Source organism: Phalacrocorax carbo, unplaced genomic scaffold, assembly GCF_963921805.1.
Source record: "Phalacrocorax carbo unplaced genomic scaffold, bPhaCar2.1 SCAFFOLD_51, whole genome shotgun sequence".
Taxonomy (NCBI): Eukaryota; Metazoa; Chordata; class Aves; order Suliformes; family Phalacrocoracidae; genus Phalacrocorax; species Phalacrocorax carbo.
The window spans coordinates 32,201-50,197 of record NW_026990422.1 but is presented as its reverse complement, the minus strand read 5'-3'; the positions used below and the strand labels follow the sequence as shown (position 1 = coordinate 50,197).

Sequence of the window (17,997 nt, the reverse complement as noted above, 5' to 3'; positions counted from 1 at the left end):
CTCTTCCCTCTTTCTGCTGCCTCTCTTCCCCTCTCTGCTGCTTTTATCTCCACCTCTGACAGGCTCCCTCTCTGTGTTCTAATTCCACGGTCTCTGTCACGTAGACCCGTGCTGTTTGTTTGTCCTCATCTCTCTGTCCAGCTCCTTGCTGCTATGTTTTATTGCCCAATTTCCTCCCTCTCTGTCTTGCTAGCCCATTGCTGTTGGTTTTTCTTCGTTTGTCTCTGTCTGCCTCCCAGTGCCTGATCTTTAATTCCTCCTTCCCCCTAGGCCGCTGTTCCTTTTTTCCATACTACATTGTGTTCTCTTTGGCCTCTTTCTCATTCCTCGGTTCCCTCCTCGCTGCCCTGTGGCCCGTCCCCATTTTATTGTTGCCTCTCTCTCCCTCTCTCTGGCTTCTTGCCCCTGTTTTTTAAATTCCTCCCTCTCTTCCCTGGTGGCCGTGTGATCTTTAGCCTTTCTCCGTCTCTTTCTGCCCAGCTCTCTGTGTCTATTCGTTAATTCTTCCCTCTCTGCCCTGTAGCCTGTAGCTTTTGTCCTTTCTGGCTTCCCCATGTCCCTATTTTAGAATTGGTTCTCTCTCTTCTTTCTGTACGCATTGCGATTCCTGTTGCTCTCCGTCTCCCTTTTGGTGTATTTTCTTTTTCCTCTGGCTCCCTGTCCCTAATTGTTAATTCTCTCCCTGCTCATGCTCTGTACCACGTAGCCCCGTGGTTCGTTTTGTGGTTTTCCCTCCCCGGCCCCTTCCCTCTGTCGTTGGCTGTCTCGGCTCCCTGTCCCTGTGGCTTCTTTCTTCCCTCTCTGCCCTGTTCTTGTCGCTTTTCTTGTCTTTCTCCATCTTGCTCTGTCAGCTTTCTGCCCCTAGTCTTCATTCCTCCCTCGCTGTCGTGCTGCCTGCCCCAGGTTCTTTGTGTGTTTCCAGCCTGCTCCACATCGTTCTTTCTTGGTCTCTGTCCTGCTCTTCCCTCTTTCTGCTGCCTCTCTTCCCCTCTCTGCTGCTTTTATCTCCACCTCTGACAGGCTCCCTCTCTGTGTTCTAATTCCACGGTCTCTGTCACGTAGACCCGTGCTGTTTGTTTGTCCTCATCTCTCTCTGTCCAGCTCCTTGCTGCTATGATTTATTGCCCAATTTCCTCCCTCTCTGTCTTGCTAGCCCATTGCTGTTGGTTTGTTTTCACTTGTTTCTTCGTTTGTCTCTGTCTGCCTCCCAGTGCCTGATCTTTAATTCCTCCTTCCCCCTAGGCCGCTGTTCCTTTTTTCCATACTACATTGTGTTCTCTTTGGCATCTTTTCCTTATTCCTCGGTTCCCTCCTCGCTGCCCTGTGGACCGTCCCCATTTTATTGTTGCCTCTCCCTCCCTCTCTCTGGCTTCTTACCCCTGTTTTTTAAATTCCTCCCTCTCTTCCCTGGTGGCCGTGAGATCTTTAGCCTTTCTCCGTCTCTTTCTGCCCAGCTCTCTGTGTCTATTCGTTAATTCTTCCCTCTCTGCCCTGTAGCCTGTAGCTTTTGTCCTTTCTGGCTTCCCCATGTCCCTATTTTAGAATTGTTTCTCTCTCTTCTTTCTGTACGCATTGCGATTCCTTTTGCTCTCCATCTCCCTTTTGGTGTATTTTCTTTTTCCTCTGGCTCCCTGTCCCTAATTGTTAATTCTCTCCCTGCTCATGCTCTGTACCACGTAGCCCCGTGGTTCGTTTTGTGGTGTTCCCTTCCCTCTGTCGTTGGCTGTCTCGGCTCCCTGTCCCTGTGGCTTCTTACTTCCCTCTCTGCCCTGTTCTTGTCGCTTTTCTTGTCTTTCTCCATCTTGCTCTGTCAGCTTTCTGCCCCTAGTCTTCATTCCTCCCTCGCTGTTGTGCTGCCTGCCCCAGGTTCTTTGTGTGTTTCCAGCCTGCTCCTCATCGTTCTTTCTTGGTCTCTGTCCTGCTCTTCCCACTTTCTGCTGCCTCTCTTCCCCTCTCTCTGCTGCTTTTATCTCCACCTCAGTCAGGCTCCCTGTCCTTCTCTGGCTGTCCTGTTCCCTGCCTCATGCCTTCTCACTACATGCACACACACCCCCCACCCCGTCCAGCCGCATGCCGCTTTTCTCTTCTCTCTTCCTACTGTCCTGTGCCCTGCTCCTCACCTTTGGTGGCCTCCCCCTCTGCCCAGCAGCCCGTCGCTCCAGGAGCCAGGCAATGGACGGTCCGCTCCCTGCCAAACGAGGACAAGCGTGTGCCGTGGTTTAGCCCCAGCTGGCAACTCTGCACCAGGGAGCTGCTTGCTCACTCCACCCTCAGTGGGCTGGGGGAGAGAGCTGGAAGGGTAAAAGTGAGAAAAATCATGGGTGTTTAATAGGTAGAGCAACAGCTGTGCGTGAAAGCAAAGCAAGGAATTAATTCACTCCTCCTTTTCGGTGGGCAGGTGTTGAGCCTTCTCTGGGAAAGCAGGGCTCTGTCAAGTGTAATGGTTACTTAGGGAGTGAAATGCCGTAGCCCCTAAGGACTCCCCCTTCTTCCCCAGCTGCATGTACTCAGCGTGATGTCAAATGGTATTGAATATCCCTTTGGTCAGTTAGCTGGGAAAGCTTTCCCAGCTGTGTCCTCTCCCAGCTTACTTGCTGGTGGGGCACTGAGAGAACCAGAAGAGGCTCTGACTGTGGAAGCAGTGCTCAGCACATCTCTACATTGTTAACGCTGTTTTGAACATAAATCCAAAACTTATCCTTTCCTAGCTACTATGGAGAAAATGAGCACTATCCTAGCCAAAACCAGCTCCGTGCGGCTCTGGCAATGGCGGCCGAGGTGGCCTGGGGGCAGGGGGAGCTTTGGGGACCCTGAGCCACGAATCGCTCCTGGGACTTGTTACATGCGCGCTGCCTGCACAAACACCTGCCCTCTCCTTTGCCCTCGGGGCTGCGTTTGCGCTCCCTTTGCGTGGGGCAAGGGGCTGTGATGGAGCCCGGGGGAGGAGGTGGTGCACTGTGGGGGTGAGGGGAGGGGGCCCCCCGTTGCTGCTGCGCCTCAGCTGTGGGCGGGGTCTGGATGGAGGAGCCCCAGGTGCGGGCAGTGGGGCTGCCGGTGCCGGCTCCTACCTGGAAAAGGGGTGGTGCCCTGCTCCGGGGGGCCAGTGCGAGCCGAGGGCGGGACGGGGCGGAGCTGTGGCCGAGCGTCAGCGGGCTGCGACTGTAGCGACGGAGGAGGTGAGCGGGAGCTGGGTGGTGGACGGCTGGGTCCCGGGTGAAGCCCCGAGGAGGGCTGCGGCGGGGCAGCGCCGGGTCGGAGCGGGCGGTGGGGAGAGCGAGGCTGTGCTGAGGGCTCGGTGGGGCTTCCGGGTGCATCGGCGGGAAGAACGGTGCCCCGCAGGGTGAGAGAGCGGGGAGGGCGGGCTCGCGGCGTGCCGGGAGCTGTAGTCCTTGTGGCGCGCGGCCGCCGGCCCTGTCACGTGGTTCGCCGGGGCGCGGCGGGAGGCGCGGTGTTCCGGCGCTCGGGTGGCGGGCGGCCGTGCCGCGTACGGACCGCGAGGTGTATTTTTGGGGTTGGATTCGTGTTGATTTCTGGGGGCTTCCAGGTGCGGCCGCCCGAGAAGCGGTGAGTTCCCCGGGAGCTGACAGAAGGGAGGAGGATGATGCTCTTTTCCCCTGCCCAGGACGCCTAAGATGGCCGCCTCCCCGGCTCACCGGAGCTCCCCCTCAGCCTCCCCTGGCCCGCCTTGCCCGCGCGCCTGCCCCCCCCACCCCCTCCCCCGCGCGCCTGGCCCCCCTCCGGCGCCTGCCCCCCCCCGTCGCCCCTCGCGCCTGCCCCCCCTCCGGCGCCTGCCCCCCCCCACCCCGTCGCCCCGCGCGCCTGCCCCCCCTCCGGCGCCTGCCCCCCCCCCACCCCCTCGCCCCGCGCGCCTGCCCCCCCTCCGGCGCCTGCCCCCCCCCCTCGCCCCGCGCGCTTGCCCCCCCTCCCTCGCCCCGCGCGCCTGCCCCCCCCACCCCCTCCCCCGCGCGCCTGCCCCCCCTCCGGCGCCTGCCCCCCCCCGTCGCCCCTCGCGCCTGCCCCCCCTCCGGCGCCTGCCCCCCCCCACCCCGTCGCCCCGCGCGCCTGCCCCCCCTCCGGCGCCTGCCCCCCCCCCCCCTCGCCCCGCGCGCCTGCCCCCCCTCCGGCGCCTGCCCCCCCTCCGGCGCCTGCCCCCCCCCACCCCCTCGCCCCGCGCTTGGCCCCCCTCCGGCGCCTGCCCCCCCCCCACCCCCTCACCCCGCGCGCCTGCCCCCCCTCCGGCGCCTACCCCCCCCCCCCCCTCGCCCCGCGCGCCTGCCCCCCTTCCGGCGCCTGCCCCCCCCCCACCCCCTCACCCCGCGCGCCTGCCCCCCCCTCCGGCGCCTGCCCCCCCCTCCGGCGCCTGCCCCCCCCCCCCCCCGCGCGCCTGCCCCCCCCCCCCCGCGCGCCTGCCCCCCCTCCGGCGCCTGCCCCTTCCCCCCCTCCCCGCGCGCCTGCCCCCCCCCGCCCTCGCCCCACGCGCCTGCCCCCAGCCCCGGCACCTCTCCTGAAGCGTGCTGCGTAGGCCTAGGCCGTCCCCAGGCCCTGTCGTGAAGGCAGCGAGCCGGCCCTCAAGCGCACTGGATTCCCCCTCGGCGCAGGGGCCCTTAGCACTAGCGCAGGGAAGGAGCGGGGGGTCCAGAAGCCCCCTGCGCAAGGAGAGGCTTTGGCCAGGGTCGATCGACGGTAATGATGGTCGCTCTTTCTTCTTTCCCTCTCCCAGAGACCTTGCTGCGGACGTGGTTGTCTGTCCTTCCCCCGGGGATGCCGTTGACTGTGGCCGTCTCAGGCTCGCGTGGCTTCTCTCTGCCCGGCCTCGCCGTCCTTGCAGCGCGGGGCTCAAAAGGGATAGACAAAGCCCTTCCCGGCTGTGGACAGGACCTGCCTCGGCTGAAGCTGGAGACACCAACGAAAGGTAAAGAAGAAGAAATTGAAGGCGCTCTGGCTGACAGCTGCCTTCCTGCCGCAGGCAAGAGAGAGCCTGTCCCTGCAGGTGAGGGAGGAAGGATCCCCCTTCGTAGCCCGCAGCGGGCCAGGCCACCGACGTGCACCGCAGGGTCTGTACGCGTAACCCGGAGTTCGGTACGGGCGTGTAGTGCACGAGCGAGCTAGGCCACGTGCCTAGGAAGCCTCATCTTGTAAGAGCTGTAAGACACCCATGTATTCTCTTTAGGTGGAGGATGGCCTAGAGTCTGGAGCTGCAGAAGAGGCAGGGAGGAGAGAAGGGGAAACAAGCATCTGAACGGCTAAATTGTGCCAGCAGCGCTGAGAGCGAGAGTCACGGTGAGTCCTGGGCCACTGGGGCCCCATTGCCTCTCTTGTGCATCCTGGGCCCTCCCTGTCTCTCCCCTGGCCCCCTCTCTTTCCTTACCTGCTGCAAAATTTTTTTTTTTGCGCTCCCCCCCCCCGCACCGTCTTTCTCCATCTCGCTCTGAGTGGCTCCCTGCCTCCCTGTCTTTTCAGTCCTCCCTCTCTCTGTCCTGTAGCCTGTGGCTACTTTTTCTTTCTCTCCCTCTCTCTCCCTGGCTCTGGCTCTGTTTTTTTGTATTCCTCCTGCTCTGTCCTGTAGCCTGTCGGTATTTTGTCTTTCTCTGGCTCTCTTGGTGTGACTCCCTGTGTTACTGAAAAACGTGGTAAAATTGGAAACAACTCTGTAACTCCAATTTAGTATTAAAGAGCAGGCATTCTTTATTCACGGCGCCAGATGCACGGGGGATCGCTCCTCCTAACGTGCGTACCTCACGCACCTTTCCCCTACAATTTATAGCTCAAAATTTTACGTAGTCAGACATATTCATTATTGTCCTGTCTACTGATTGGTACAAACTTGCTCTTTCCTTATGTAAATTACTGCGCAGGCTCGGTTGTCCTCTTCTGAGTAGGTGGTGTTACTTGAGTCGGTGGTGGTCCGTGAGTCGGTGGTCGCGATCTTCCCCCTGCCGGAATTACCTTTTACCTTCTTGGCTCTTAATCTTGCCAGTCTTGGCTAGTTTTCTCAGTCCGCTACACGAAACCGCGTTTTGTCATCCTTTTCTGACAGAAGCACATTGCCTATTGTTCTGTTCACATTAATGATTACCTAGGGACTAAAATGCAGATCAACAGATACACTGATTCGTACGCTCCATGTTCCCATAGTGTAACAACGTCTCTGGTTGATTGATTTCATCGCTTTGGTTACACTTGTTCCTGTTGTTCTGTTTCTTCTTTTTTGGCTTTGTGTGATCCTGTTTTTCTCTGCCTCTCGCTTTTCCCAGCTCCCCGTCCCTCACTTTTAATGCCCGTTATCCTTCACCAACTCACTCTTCCTTGGTTCCCGTCCCCGTTTCTGAATTCCTCCTGCTTTGCCACGTAGCCCGTGACATTTTCTTAATCTCTCTGTCTGCCTCAACGCTCCCCCCGCGCTTTTTATTCGTCTTCTCTGCTCTGTACCCTGCTACTGTTCTTGCCTTTCTGAGTTCTTCTCTGTCCAGCTCCCTTTCCCTATTCTTGAATTCTTGCTCTTCCTGCACCCACCGCTGTTCCCTGTGATCTCCATCTCTCTCTGTCCAGCTCCCTGTCCCTAGGTTTTAATTCCTGCCTCTGCCCACTGTAGCCTGTCTAGATTTTTCTCTCGGCCCCTCTCTGTCCGGCTCCCTCTCTCTGTGTTCTAATTCCACGTTCTCTGTCACGTAGACCCGTGCTGTTTGTTTGTCCTCATCTCTCTCTGTCCAGCTCCTTGCTGCTATGATTTATTGCCCAATTTCCTCCCTCTCTGTCTTGCTAGCCCATTGCTGTTGGTTTGTTTTCACTTGTTTCTTCGTTTGTCTCTGTCTGCCTCCCAGTGCCTGATCTTTAATTCCTCCTTCCCCCTAGGCCGCTGTTCCTTTTTTCCATACTACATTGTGTTCTCTTTGGCCTCTTTCTCATTCCTCGGTTCCCTCCTCGCTGCCCTGTGGCCCGTCCCCATTTTATTGTTGCCTCTCTCTCCCTCTCTCTGGCTTCTTGCCCCTGTTTTTTAAATTCCTCCCTCTCTTCCCTGGTGGCCGTGTGATCTTTAGCCTTTCTCCGTCTCTTTCTGCCCAGCTCTCTGTGTCTATTCGTTAATTCTTCCCTCTCTGCCCTGTAGCCTGTAGCTTTTGTCCTTTCTGGCTTCCCCATGTCCCTATTTTAGAATTGGTTCTCTCTCTTCTTTCTGTACGCATTGCGATTCCTGTTGCTCTCCGTCTCCCTTTTGGTGTATTTTCTTTTTCCTCTGGCTCCCTGTCCCTAATTGTTAATTCTCTCCCTGCTCATGCTCTGTACCACGTAGCCCCGTGGTTCGTTTTGTGGTTTTCCCTCCCCGGCCCCTTCCCTCTGTCGTTGGCTGTCTCGGCTCCCTGTCCCTGTGGCTTCTTTCTTCCCTCTCTGCCCTGTTCTTGTCGCTTTTCTTGTCTTTCTCCATCTTGCTCTGTCAGCTTTCTGCCCCTAGTCTTCATTCCTCCCTCGCTGTCGTGCTGCCTGCCCCAGGTTCTTTGTGTGTTTCCAGCCTGCTCCTCATCGTTCTTTCTTGGTCTCTGTCCTGCTCTTCCTACTTTCTGCTGCCTCTCTTCCCCTCTCTCTGCTGCTTTTATCTCCACCTCTGACAGGCTCCCTCTCTGTGTTCTAATTCCACGTTCTCTGTCACGTAGACCCGTGCTGTTTGTTTGTCCTCATCTCTCTCTGTCCAGCTCCTTGCTGCTATGATTTATTGCCCAATTTCCTCCCTCTCTGTCTTGCTAGCCCATTGCTGTTGGTTTGTTTTCACTTGTTTCTTCGTTTGTCTCTGTCTGCCTCCCAGTGCCTGATCTTTAATTCCTCCTTCCCCCTAGGCCGCTGTTCCTTTTTTCCATACTACATTGTGTTCTCTTTGGCCTCTTTCTCATTCCTCGGTTCCCTCCTCGCTGCCCTGTGGCCCGTCCCCATTTTATTGTTGCCTCTCTCTCCCTCTCTCTGGCTTCTTGCCCCTGTTTTTTAAATTCCTCCCTCTCTTCCCTGGTGGCCGTGTGATCTTTAGCCTTTCTCCGTCTCTTTCTGCCCAGCTCTCTGTGTCTATTCGTTAATTCTTCCCTCTCTGCCCTGTAGCCTGTAGCTTTTGTCCTTTCTGGCTTCCCCATGTCCCTATTTTAGAATTGGTTCTCTCTCTTCTTTCTGTACGCATTGCGATTCCTGTTGCTCTCCGTCTCCCTTTTGGTGTATTTTCTTTTTCCTCTGGCTCCCTGTCCCTAATTGTTAATTCTCTCCCTGCTCATGCTCTGTACCACGTAGCCCCGTGGTTCGTTTTGTGGTTTTCCCTCCCCGGCCCCTTCCCTCTGTCGTTGGCTGTCTCGGCTCCCTGTCCCTGTGGCTTCTTTCTTCCCTCTCTGCCCTGTTCTTGTCGCTTTTCTTGTCTTTCTCCATCTTGCTCTGTCAGCTTTCTGCCCCTAGTCTTCATTCCTCCCTCGCTGTCGTGCTGCCTGCCCCAGGTTCTTTGTGTGTTTCCAGCCTGCTCCTCATCGTTCTTTCTTGGTCTCTGTCCTGCTCTTCCTACTTTCTGCTGCCTCTCTTCCCCTCTCTCTGCTGCTTTTATCTCCACCTCTGACAGGCTCCCTCTCTGTGTTCTAATTCCACGTTCTCTGTCACGTAGACCCGTGCTGTTTGTTTGTCCTCATCTCTCTCTGTCCAGCTCCTTGCTGCTATGATTTATTGCCCAATTTCCTCCCTCTCTGTCTTGCTAGCCCATTGCTGTTGGTTTGTTTTCACTTGTTTCTTCGTTTGTCTCTGTCTGCCTCCCAGTGCCTGATCTTTAATTCCTCCTTCCCCCTAGGCCGCTGTTCCTTTTTTCCATACTACATTGTGTTCTCTTTGGCCTCTTTTCCTTATTCCTCGGTTCCCTCCTCGCTGCCCTGTGGCCCGTCCCCATTTTATTGTTGCCTCTCTCTCCCTCTCTCTGGCTTCTTGCCCCTGTTTTTTAAATTCTTCCCTCTCTTCCCTGGTGGCCGTGTGATCTTTAGCCTTTCTCCGTCTCTTTCTGCCCAGCTCTCTGTGTCTATTCGTTAATTCTTCCCTCTCTGCCCTGTAGCCTGTAGCTTTTGTCCTTTCTGGCTTCCCCATGTCCCTATTTTAGAATTGGTTCTCTTTTCTTTCTGTACGCATTGCGATTCCTTTTGCTCTCCGTCTCCCTTTTGGTGTATTTTCTTTTTCCTCTGGCTCCCTGTCCCTAATTGTTAATTCCCTCCCTGCTCATGCTCTGTACCACGTAGCCCCGTGGTTCGTTTTGTGGTTTTCCCTCCCCGGCCCCTTCCCTCTGTCGTTGGCTGTCTCGGCTCCCTGTCCCTGTGGCTTCTTTCTTCCCTCTCTGCCCTGTTCTTGTCGCTTTTCTTGTCTTTCTCCATCTTGCTCTGTCAGCTTTCTGCCCCTAGTCTTCATTCCTCCCTCGCTGTCGTGCTGCCTGCCCCAGGTTCTTTGTGTGTTTCCAGCCTGCTCCTCATCGTTCTTTCTTGGTCTCTGTCCTGCTCTTCCCACTTTCTGCTGCCTCTCTTCCCCTCTCTCTGCTGCTTTTATCTCCACCTCAGTCAGGCTCCCTGTCCTTCTCTGGCTGTCCTGTTCCCTGCCTTGTGCCTTCTCACTACATGCACACACCCCCCCCGCCCCGTCCAGCCGCATGCCGCTTTTCTCTTCTCTCTTCCTACTGTCCTGTGCCCTGCTCCTTACCTTTGGTGGCCTCCCCCTCTGCCCAGCAGCCCGTCGCTCCAGGAGCCAGGCAATGGACGGTCCGCTCCCTGCCAAACGAGGACAAGCGTGTGCCGTGGTTTAGCCCCAGCTGGCAACTCTGCACCAGGGAGCTGCTTGCTCACTCCACCCTCAGTGGGCTGGGGGAGAGAGCTGGAAGGGTAAAAGTGAGAAAAATCATGGGTGTTTAATAGGTAGAGCAACAGCTGTGCGTGAAAGCAAAGCAAGGAATTAATTCACTCCTCCTTTTCGGTGGGCAGGTGTTGAGCCTTCTCTGGGAAAGCAGGGCTCTGTCAAGTGTAATGGTTACTTAGGGAGTGAAATGCCGTAGCCCCTAAGGACTCCCCCTTCTTCCCCAGCTGCATGTACTCAGCATGATGTCAAATGGTATTGAATATCCCTTTGGTCAGTTAGCTGGGAAAGCTTTCCCAGCTGTGTCCTCTCCCAGCTTACTTGCTGGTGGGGCACTGAGAGAACCAGAAGAGGCTCTGACTGTGGAAGCAGTGCTCAGCACATCTCTACATTGTTAACGCTGTTTTGAACATAAATCCAAAACTTATCCTTTCCTAGCTACTATGGAGAAAATGAGCACTATCCTAGCCAAAACCAGCTCCGTGCGGCTCTGGCAATGGCGGCCGAGGTGGCCTGGGGGCAGGGGGAGCTTTGGGGACCCTGAGCCACGAATCGCTCCTGGGACTTGTTACATGCGCGCTGCCTGCACAAACACCTGCCCTCTCCTTTGCCCTCGGGGCTGCGTTTGCGCTCCCTTTGCGTGGGGCAAGGGGCTGTGATGGAGCCCGGGGAGGAGGTGGTGCACTGTGGGGGTGAGGGGAGGGGCCCCCCGTTGCTGCTGCGCCTCAGCTGTGGGCGGGGTCTGGATGGAGGAGCCCCAGGTGCGGGCAGTGGGGCTGCCGGTGCCGGCTCCTACCTGGAAAAGGGGTGGTGCCCTGCTCCGGGGGGCCAGTGCGAGCCGAGGGCGGGACGGGGCGGAGCTGTGGCCGAGCGTCAGCGGGCTGCGACTGTAGCGACGGAGGAGGTGAGCGGGAGCTGGGTGGTGGACGGCTGGGTCCCGGGTGAAGCCCCGAGGAGGGCTGCGGCGGGGCAGCGCCGGGTCGGAGCGGGCGGTGGGGAGAGCGAGGCTGTGCTGAGGGCTCGGTGGGGCTTCCGGGTGCATCGGCGGGAAGAACGGTGCCCCGCAGGGTGAGAGAGCGGGGAGGGCGGGCTCGCGGCGTGCCGGGAGCTGTAGTCCTTGTGGCGCGCGGCCGCCGGCCCTGTCACGTGGTTTGCCGGGGCGCGGCGGGAGGCGCGGTGTTCCGGCGCTCGGGTGGCGGGCGGCCGTGCCGCGTACGGACCGCGAGGTGTATTTTTGGGGTTGGATTCGTGTTGATTTCTGGGGGCTTCCAGGTGCGGCCGCCCGAGAAGCGGTGAGTTCCCCGGGAGCTGACAGAAGGGAGGAGGATGATGCTCTTTTCCCCTGCCCAGGACGCCTAAGATGGCCGCCTCCCCGGCTCACCGGAGCTCCCCCTCAGCCTCCCCTGGCCCGCCTTGCCCGCGCGCCTGCCCCCCCCCCCCCGCCCCGCGCGCTTGCCCCCCCTCCCTCGCCCCGCGCGCCTGCACCCCCCTCCGGCGCCTGCCCCCCCCACCCCCTCCCCCGCGCGCCTGCCCCCCCTCCGGCGCCTGCCCCCCCCCCCACCCCGTCGCCCCGCGCGCCTGCCCCCCCTCCGGCGCCTGCCCCCCCACACCCCCTCGCGCCTGCCCCCCCTCCGGCGCCTGCCCCCCCACACCCCCTCGCGCCTGCCCCCCCTCCGGCGCCTGCCCCCCCCACCCCCTCCCCCTCGCGCCTGCCCCCCCTCCGGCGCCTGCCCCCCCCCACCCCCTCGCCCCGCGCGCCTGCCCCCCCTCCGGCGCCTGCCCCCCCCCCCACCCCCTCGCCCCGCGCGCCTGCCCCCCCTCCGGCGCCTGCCCCCCCCCCACCCCCTCGCCCTGCGCGCTTGGCCCCCCTCCGGCGCCTGCCCCCCCCCCCACCCCCTCGCCCCGCGCGCCTGCCCCCCCTCCGGCGCCTGCCCCCCCCCCCACCCCCTCACCCCGCGCGCCTGCCCCCCCTCCGGCGCCTGCCCCCCCCCCCACCCCCTCGCCCCGCGCGCCTGCCCCCCCCTCCGGCGCCTGCCCCCCCTCCGGCGCCTGCCCCCCCCCCCCCCCCGCCCCGCGCGCCTGCCCCCCCTCCGGCGCCTGCCCCCCCCTCCGGCGCCTGCCCCCCCCCCCCCCGCGCGCCTGCCCCCCCCCGCCCTCGCCCCACGCGCCTGCCCCCAGCCCCGGCACCTCTCCTGAAGCGTGCTGCGTAGGCCTAGGCCGTCCCCAGGCCCTGTCGTGAAGGCAGCGAGCCGGCCCTCAAGCGCACTGGATTCCCCCTCGGCGCAGGGGCCCTTAGCACTAGCGCAGGGAAGGAGCGGGGGGTCCAGAAGCCCCTGCGCAAGGAGAGGCTTTGGCCAGGGTCGATCGACGGTAATGATGGTCGCTCTTTCTTCTTTCCCTCTCCCAGAGACCTTGCTGAGGACGTGGTTGTCTGTCCTTCCCCCGGGGATGCCGTTGACTGCAGCCGTCTCAGGCTCGCGTGGCTTCTCTCTGCCCGGCCTCACCGTCCTTGCAGCGCGGGGGCGAAAAGGGACACACAGAGCCCTTCCCGGCTGTGGACAGGAGCTGCCTCGGCTGAAGCTGGAGACACCAACGAAAGGTAAAGAAGAAGAAATTGAAGGCGCTCTGGCTGACAGCTGCCTTCCTGCCGCAGGCAAGAGAGAGCCTGTCCCTGCAGGTGAGGGAGGGAGGATCCCCCTTCGTAGCCCGCAGCGGGCCAGGCCACCAACGTGCACCGCAGGGTCTGTACGCGTAACCGGGAGTTGGGTACAGGCGTGTAGTGCACGAGCGAGCTAGGCCACGTGCCTAGGAAGCCTCATCTTGTAAGAGCTGTAAGACACCCATGTATTCTCTTTAGGTGGAGGATGGCCTAGAGTCTGGAGCTGCAGAAGAGGCAGGGAGGAGAGAAGGGGAAACAAGCATCTGAACGGCTAAATTGTGCCAGCAGCGCTGAGAGCGAGAGTCACGGTGAGTCCTGGGCCACTGGGGCCCCATTGCCTCTCTTGTGCGTCCTGGGCCCTCCCTGTCTCTCCCCTGGCCCCCTCTCTTTCCTTACCTGCTGCAAAATTTTTTTTTTTGCGCTCCCCCCCCCCCGCACCGTCTTTCTCCATCTCGCTCTGAGTGGCTCCCTGCCTCCCTGTCTTTTCAGTCCTCCCTCTCTCTGTCCTGTAGCCTGTGGCTACTTTTTCTTTCTCTCCCTCTCTCTGCCTGGCTCTGGCTCTGTTTTTTTGTATTCCTCCTGCTCTGTCCTGTAGCCTGTCGGTATTTTGTCTTTCTCTGGCTCTCTTGGTGTGGCTCCCTGTGTTACTGAAAAACGTGGTAAAATTGGAAACAACTCTGTAACTCCAATTTAGTATTAAAGAGCAGGCATTCTTTATTCACGGCGCCAGATGCACGGGGGATCGCTCCTCCTAACGTGCGTACCTCACGCACCTTTCCCCTACAATTTATAGCTCAAAATTTTACGTAGTCAGACATATTCATTATTGTCCTGTCTACTGATTGGTACAAACTTGCTCTTTCCTTATGTAAATTACTGCGCAGGCTCGGTTGTCCTCTTCTGAGTAGGTGGTGTTACTTGAGTCGGTGGTGGTCCGTGAGTCGGTGGTCGCGATCTTCCCCCTGCCGGAATTACCTTTTACCTTCTTGGCTCTTAATCTTGCCAGTTTTGGCTAGTTTTCTCAGTCCGCTACACGAAACCGCGTTTTGTCATCCTTTTCTGACAGAAGCACATTGCCTATTGTTCTGTTCACATTAATGATTACCTAGGGACTAAAATGCAGATCAACAGATACACTGATTCGTACGCTCCATGTTCCCATAGTGTAACAACGTCTCTGGTTGATTGATTTCATCGCTTTGGTTACACTTGTTCCTGTTGTTCTGTTTCTTCTTTTTTGGCTTTGTGTGATCCTGTTTTTCTCTGCCTCTCGCTTTTCCCAGCTCCCCGTCCCTCACTTTTAATGCCCGTTATCCTTCACCAACTCACTCTTCCTTGGTTCCCGTCCCCGTTTCTGAATTCCTCCTGCTTTGCCACGTAGCCCGTGACATTTTCTTAATCTCTCTGTCTGCCTCAACGCTCCCCCCGCGCTTTTTATTCGTCTTCTCTGCTCTGTACCCTGCTACTGTTCTTGCCTTTCTGAGTTCTTCTCTGTCCAGCTCCCTTTCCCTATTCTTGAATTCTTGCTCTTCCTGCACCCACCGCTGTTCCCTGTGATCTCCATCTCTCTCTGTCCAGCTCCCTGTCCCTAGGTTTTAATTCCTGCCTCTGCCCACTGTAGCCTGTCTAGATTTTTCTCTCGGCCCCTCTCTGTCCGGCTCCCTCTCTCTGTGTTCTAATTCCACGTTCTCTGTCACGTAGACCCGTGCTGTTTGTTTGTCCTCATCTCTCTCTGTCCAGCTCCTTGCTGCTATGATTTATTGCCCAATTTCCTCCCTCTCTGTCTTGCTAGCCCATTGCTGTTGGTTTGTTTTCACTTGTTTCTTCGTTTGTCTCTGTCTGCCTCCCAGTGCCTGATCTTTAATTCCTCCTTCCCCCTAGGCCGCTGTTCCTTTTTTCCATACTACATTGTGTTCTCTTTGGCCTCTTTCTCATTCGTCGGTTCCCTCCTCGCTGCCCTGTGGACCGTCCCCATTTTATTGTTGCCTCTCCCTCCCTCTCTCTGGCTTCTTGCCCCTGTTTTTTAAATTCCTCCCTCTCTTCCCTGGTGGCCGTGTGATCTTTAGCCTTTCTCCGTCTCTTTCTGCCCAGCTCTCTGTGTCTATTCGTTAATTCTTCCCTCTCTGCCCTGTAGCCTGTAGCTTTTGTCCTTTCTGGCTTCCCCATGTCCCTATTTTAGAATTGGTTCTCTCTTCTTTCTGTACGCATTGCGATTCCTTTTGCTCTCCGTCTCCCTTTTGGTGTATTTTCTTTTTCCTCTGGCTCCCTGTCCCTAATTGTTAATTCCCTCCCTGCTCATGCTCTGTACCACGTAGCCCCGTGGTTCGTTTTGTGGTGTTCCCTCCCCGGCCCCTTCCCTCTGTCGTTGGCTGTCTCGGCTCCCTGTCCCTGTGGCTTCTTTCTTCCCTCTCTGCCCTGTTCTTGTCGCTTTTCTTGTCTTTCTCCATCTTGCTCTGTCAGCTTTCTGCCCCTAGTCTTCATTCCTCCCTCGCTGTCGTGCTGCCTGCCCCAGGTTCTTTGTGTGTTTCCAGCCTGCTCCTCATCGTTCTTTCTTGGTCTCTGTCCTGCTTTTCCCTCTTTCTGCTGCCTCTCTTCCCCTCTCTGCTGCTTTTATCTCCACCTCTGACAGGCTCCCTCTCTGTGTTCTAATTCCACGTTCTCTGTCACGTAGACCCGTGCTGTTTGTTTGTCCTCATCTCTCTCTGTCCAGCTCCTTGCTGCTATGATTTATTGCCCAATTTCCTCCCTCTCTGTCTTGCTAGCCCATTGCTGTTGGTTTGTTTTCACTTGTTTCTTCGTTTGTCTCTGTCTGCCTCCCAGTGCCTGATCTTTAATTCCTCCTTCCCCCTAGGCCGCTGTTCCTTTTTTCCATACTACATTGTGTTCTCTTTGGCCTCTTTCTCATTCCTCGGTTCCCTCCTCGCTGCCCTGTGGCCCGTCCCCATTTTATTGTTGCCTCTCTCTCCGGCTTCTTGCCCCTGTTTTTTAAATTCCTCCCTCTCTTCCCTGGTGGCCGTGTGATCTTTAGCCTTTCTCCGTCTCTTTCTGCCCAGCTCTCTGTGTCTATTCGTTAATTCTTCCCTCTCTGCCCTGTAGCCTGTAGCTTTTGTCCTTTCTGGCTTCCCCATGTCCCTATTTTAGAATTGGTTCTCTCTCTTCTTTCTGTACGCATTGCGATTCCTGTTGCTCTCCGTCTCCCTTTTGGTGTATTTTCTTTTTCCTCTGGCTCCCTGTCCCTAATTGTTAATTCTCTCCCTGCTCATGCTCTGTACCACGTAGCCCCGTGGTTCGTTTTGTGGTGTTCCCTCCCCGGCCCCTTCCCTCTGTCGTTGGCTGTCTAGGCTCCCTGTCCCTGTGGCTTCTTTCTTCCCTCTCTGCCCTGTTCTTGTCGCTTTTCTTGTCTTTCTCCATCTTGCTCTGTCAGCTTTCTGCCCCTAGTCTTCATTCCTCCCTCGCTGTCGTGCTGCCTGCCCCAGGTTCTTTGTGTGTTTCCAGCCTGCTCCTCATCGTTCTTTCTTGGTCTCTGTCCTGCTCTTCCCACTTTCTGCTGCCTCTCTTCCCCTCTCTGCTGCTTTTATCTCCACCTCTGACAGGCTCCCTCTCTGTGTTCTAATTCCACGTTCTCTGTCACGTAGACCCGTGCTGTTTGTCCTCATCTCTCTCTGTCCAGCTCCTTGCTGCTATGATTTATTGCCCAATTTCCTCCCTCTCTGTCTTGCTAGCCCATTGCTGTTGGTTTGTTTTCACTTGTTTCTTCGTTTGTCTCTGTCTGCCTCCCAGTGCCTGATCTTTAATTCCTCCTTCCCCCTAGGCCGCTGTTCCTTTTTTCCATACTACATTGTGTTCTCTTTGGCCTCTTTTCCTTATTCCTCGGTTCCCTCCTCGCTGCCCTGTGGCCCGTCCCCATTTTATTGTTGCCTCTCTCTCCCTCTCTCTGGCTTCTTGCCCCTGTTTTTTAAATTCTTCCCTCTCTTCCCTGGTGGCCGTGTGATCTTTAGCCTTTCTCCGTCTCTTTCTGCCCAGCTCTCTGTGTCTATTCGTTAATTCTTCCCTCTCTGCCCTGTAGCCTGTAGCTTTTGTCCTTTCTGGCTTCCCCATGTCCCTATTTTAGAATTGGTTCTCTCTCTTCTTTCTGTACGCATTGCGATTCCTGTTGCTCTCCGTCTCCCTTTTGGTGTATTTTCTTTTTCCTCTGACTCCCTGTCCCTAATTGTTAATTCCCTCCCTGCTCATGCTCTGTACCACGTAGCCCCGTGGTTCGTTTTGTGGTTTTCCCTCCCCGGCCCCTTCCCTCTGTCGTTGGCTGTCTCAGCTCCCTGTCCCTGTGGCTTCTTTCTTCCCTCTCTGCCCTGTTCTTGTCGCTTTTCTTGTCTTTCTCCATCTTGCTCTGTCAGCTTTCTGCCCCTAGTCTTCATTCCTCCCTCGCTGTCGTGCTGCCTGCCCCAGGTTCTTTGTGTGTTTCCAGCCTGCTCCTCATCGTTCTTTCTTGGTCTCTGTCCTGCTCTTCCCTCTTTCTGCTGCCTCTCTTCCCCTCTCTGCTGCTTTTATCTCCACCTCTGACAGGCTCCCTGTCCTTCTCTGGCCGTCCTGTTCCCTGCCTCATGCTTTCTCACTACACGTACACACGTCCCCCCGCCCCATCCAGCCGCATGCCGCTTTTCTCTTCTCTCTTCCTACTGTCCTGTGCCCTGCTCCTTATCTTTGGTGGCCTCCCCCTCTGCCCAGCAGCCCGTCGCTCCAGGAGCCAGGCGACGGACGGTCCCTTCCCTGCCAAACCAGGACAAGCGTGTGCCGTGGTTTAGCCCCAGCTGGCAACTCTGCACCAGGGAGTTGCTTGCTCACTCCACCCGCTATGCTTTTCCCAGTCTCTGTCTGCCTCCTTGCCTGTCCCTGCCTCTGTCTCCTTTTCGGGCTGCACAGTTCTCCAAAGCTTTTTGGTCTTCTGCCAATACTGCCCTGCACCCCGTCGCCTTCTATGTTGCCTTCCTATACCTCTCCTTTTCTGGCTCCACACCTGCTATTATTTCTTTCTTCCCTATTACTTGTAAAAATTGCATTTCCAGGTCTGCCTCTACCCAGCGACCTATCTCCATTGAAGTGACTCCCTCTGCTCTGCCCCGGTTTGCTCTTCCTACGTCCTTTCTCTGTGGCCATCTATCCATCTCCCTCTCTTGATATTTCACTTCTACCCATGTGGCCAGAACCCCGTTGATTTCTACATTTGCGCTGCCTGTCTACGTTGATTTCCACATCCACGTTTGTTTCTTCCTGCCTGTCCTCAACTAAATCACTTTTTCAGTTTTGTTTGTCTTCACTGATTTAGTTTGCGGACCTTATTTCTTACTTTTTCCTGTCTGTCCCTTACCCCATTGCTTTTAAAATTCTCTTTCTAGGTTTAGTTTTACGAAGCTGCCAATCCCTAATTTTAAGGGTTATTTGTTGTCCGTGCACCCCATTGCTTTTAAAATATTTTATCAAGGTCACTGTTTATTTTTTTAATA

The 17,997-nt window shown here is 57.2% G+C and overlaps 1 long non-coding RNA gene across 1 annotated transcript; it reads left to right on the top strand.

The window, feature by feature from the left end:
* Positions 1 to 5,033: 5,033 nt before the first annotated feature.
* LOC135311197 (uncharacterized) lies at positions 5,034 to 17,327 on the top strand. Its single transcript, XR_010370995.1, has 4 exons — positions 5,034 to 5,280; positions 12,245 to 12,436; positions 12,695 to 12,804; positions 17,225 to 17,327. It is a non-coding gene; the product is annotated as an uncharacterized LOC135311197 (long non-coding RNA).
* Positions 17,328 to 17,997: the final 670 nt, after the last annotated feature.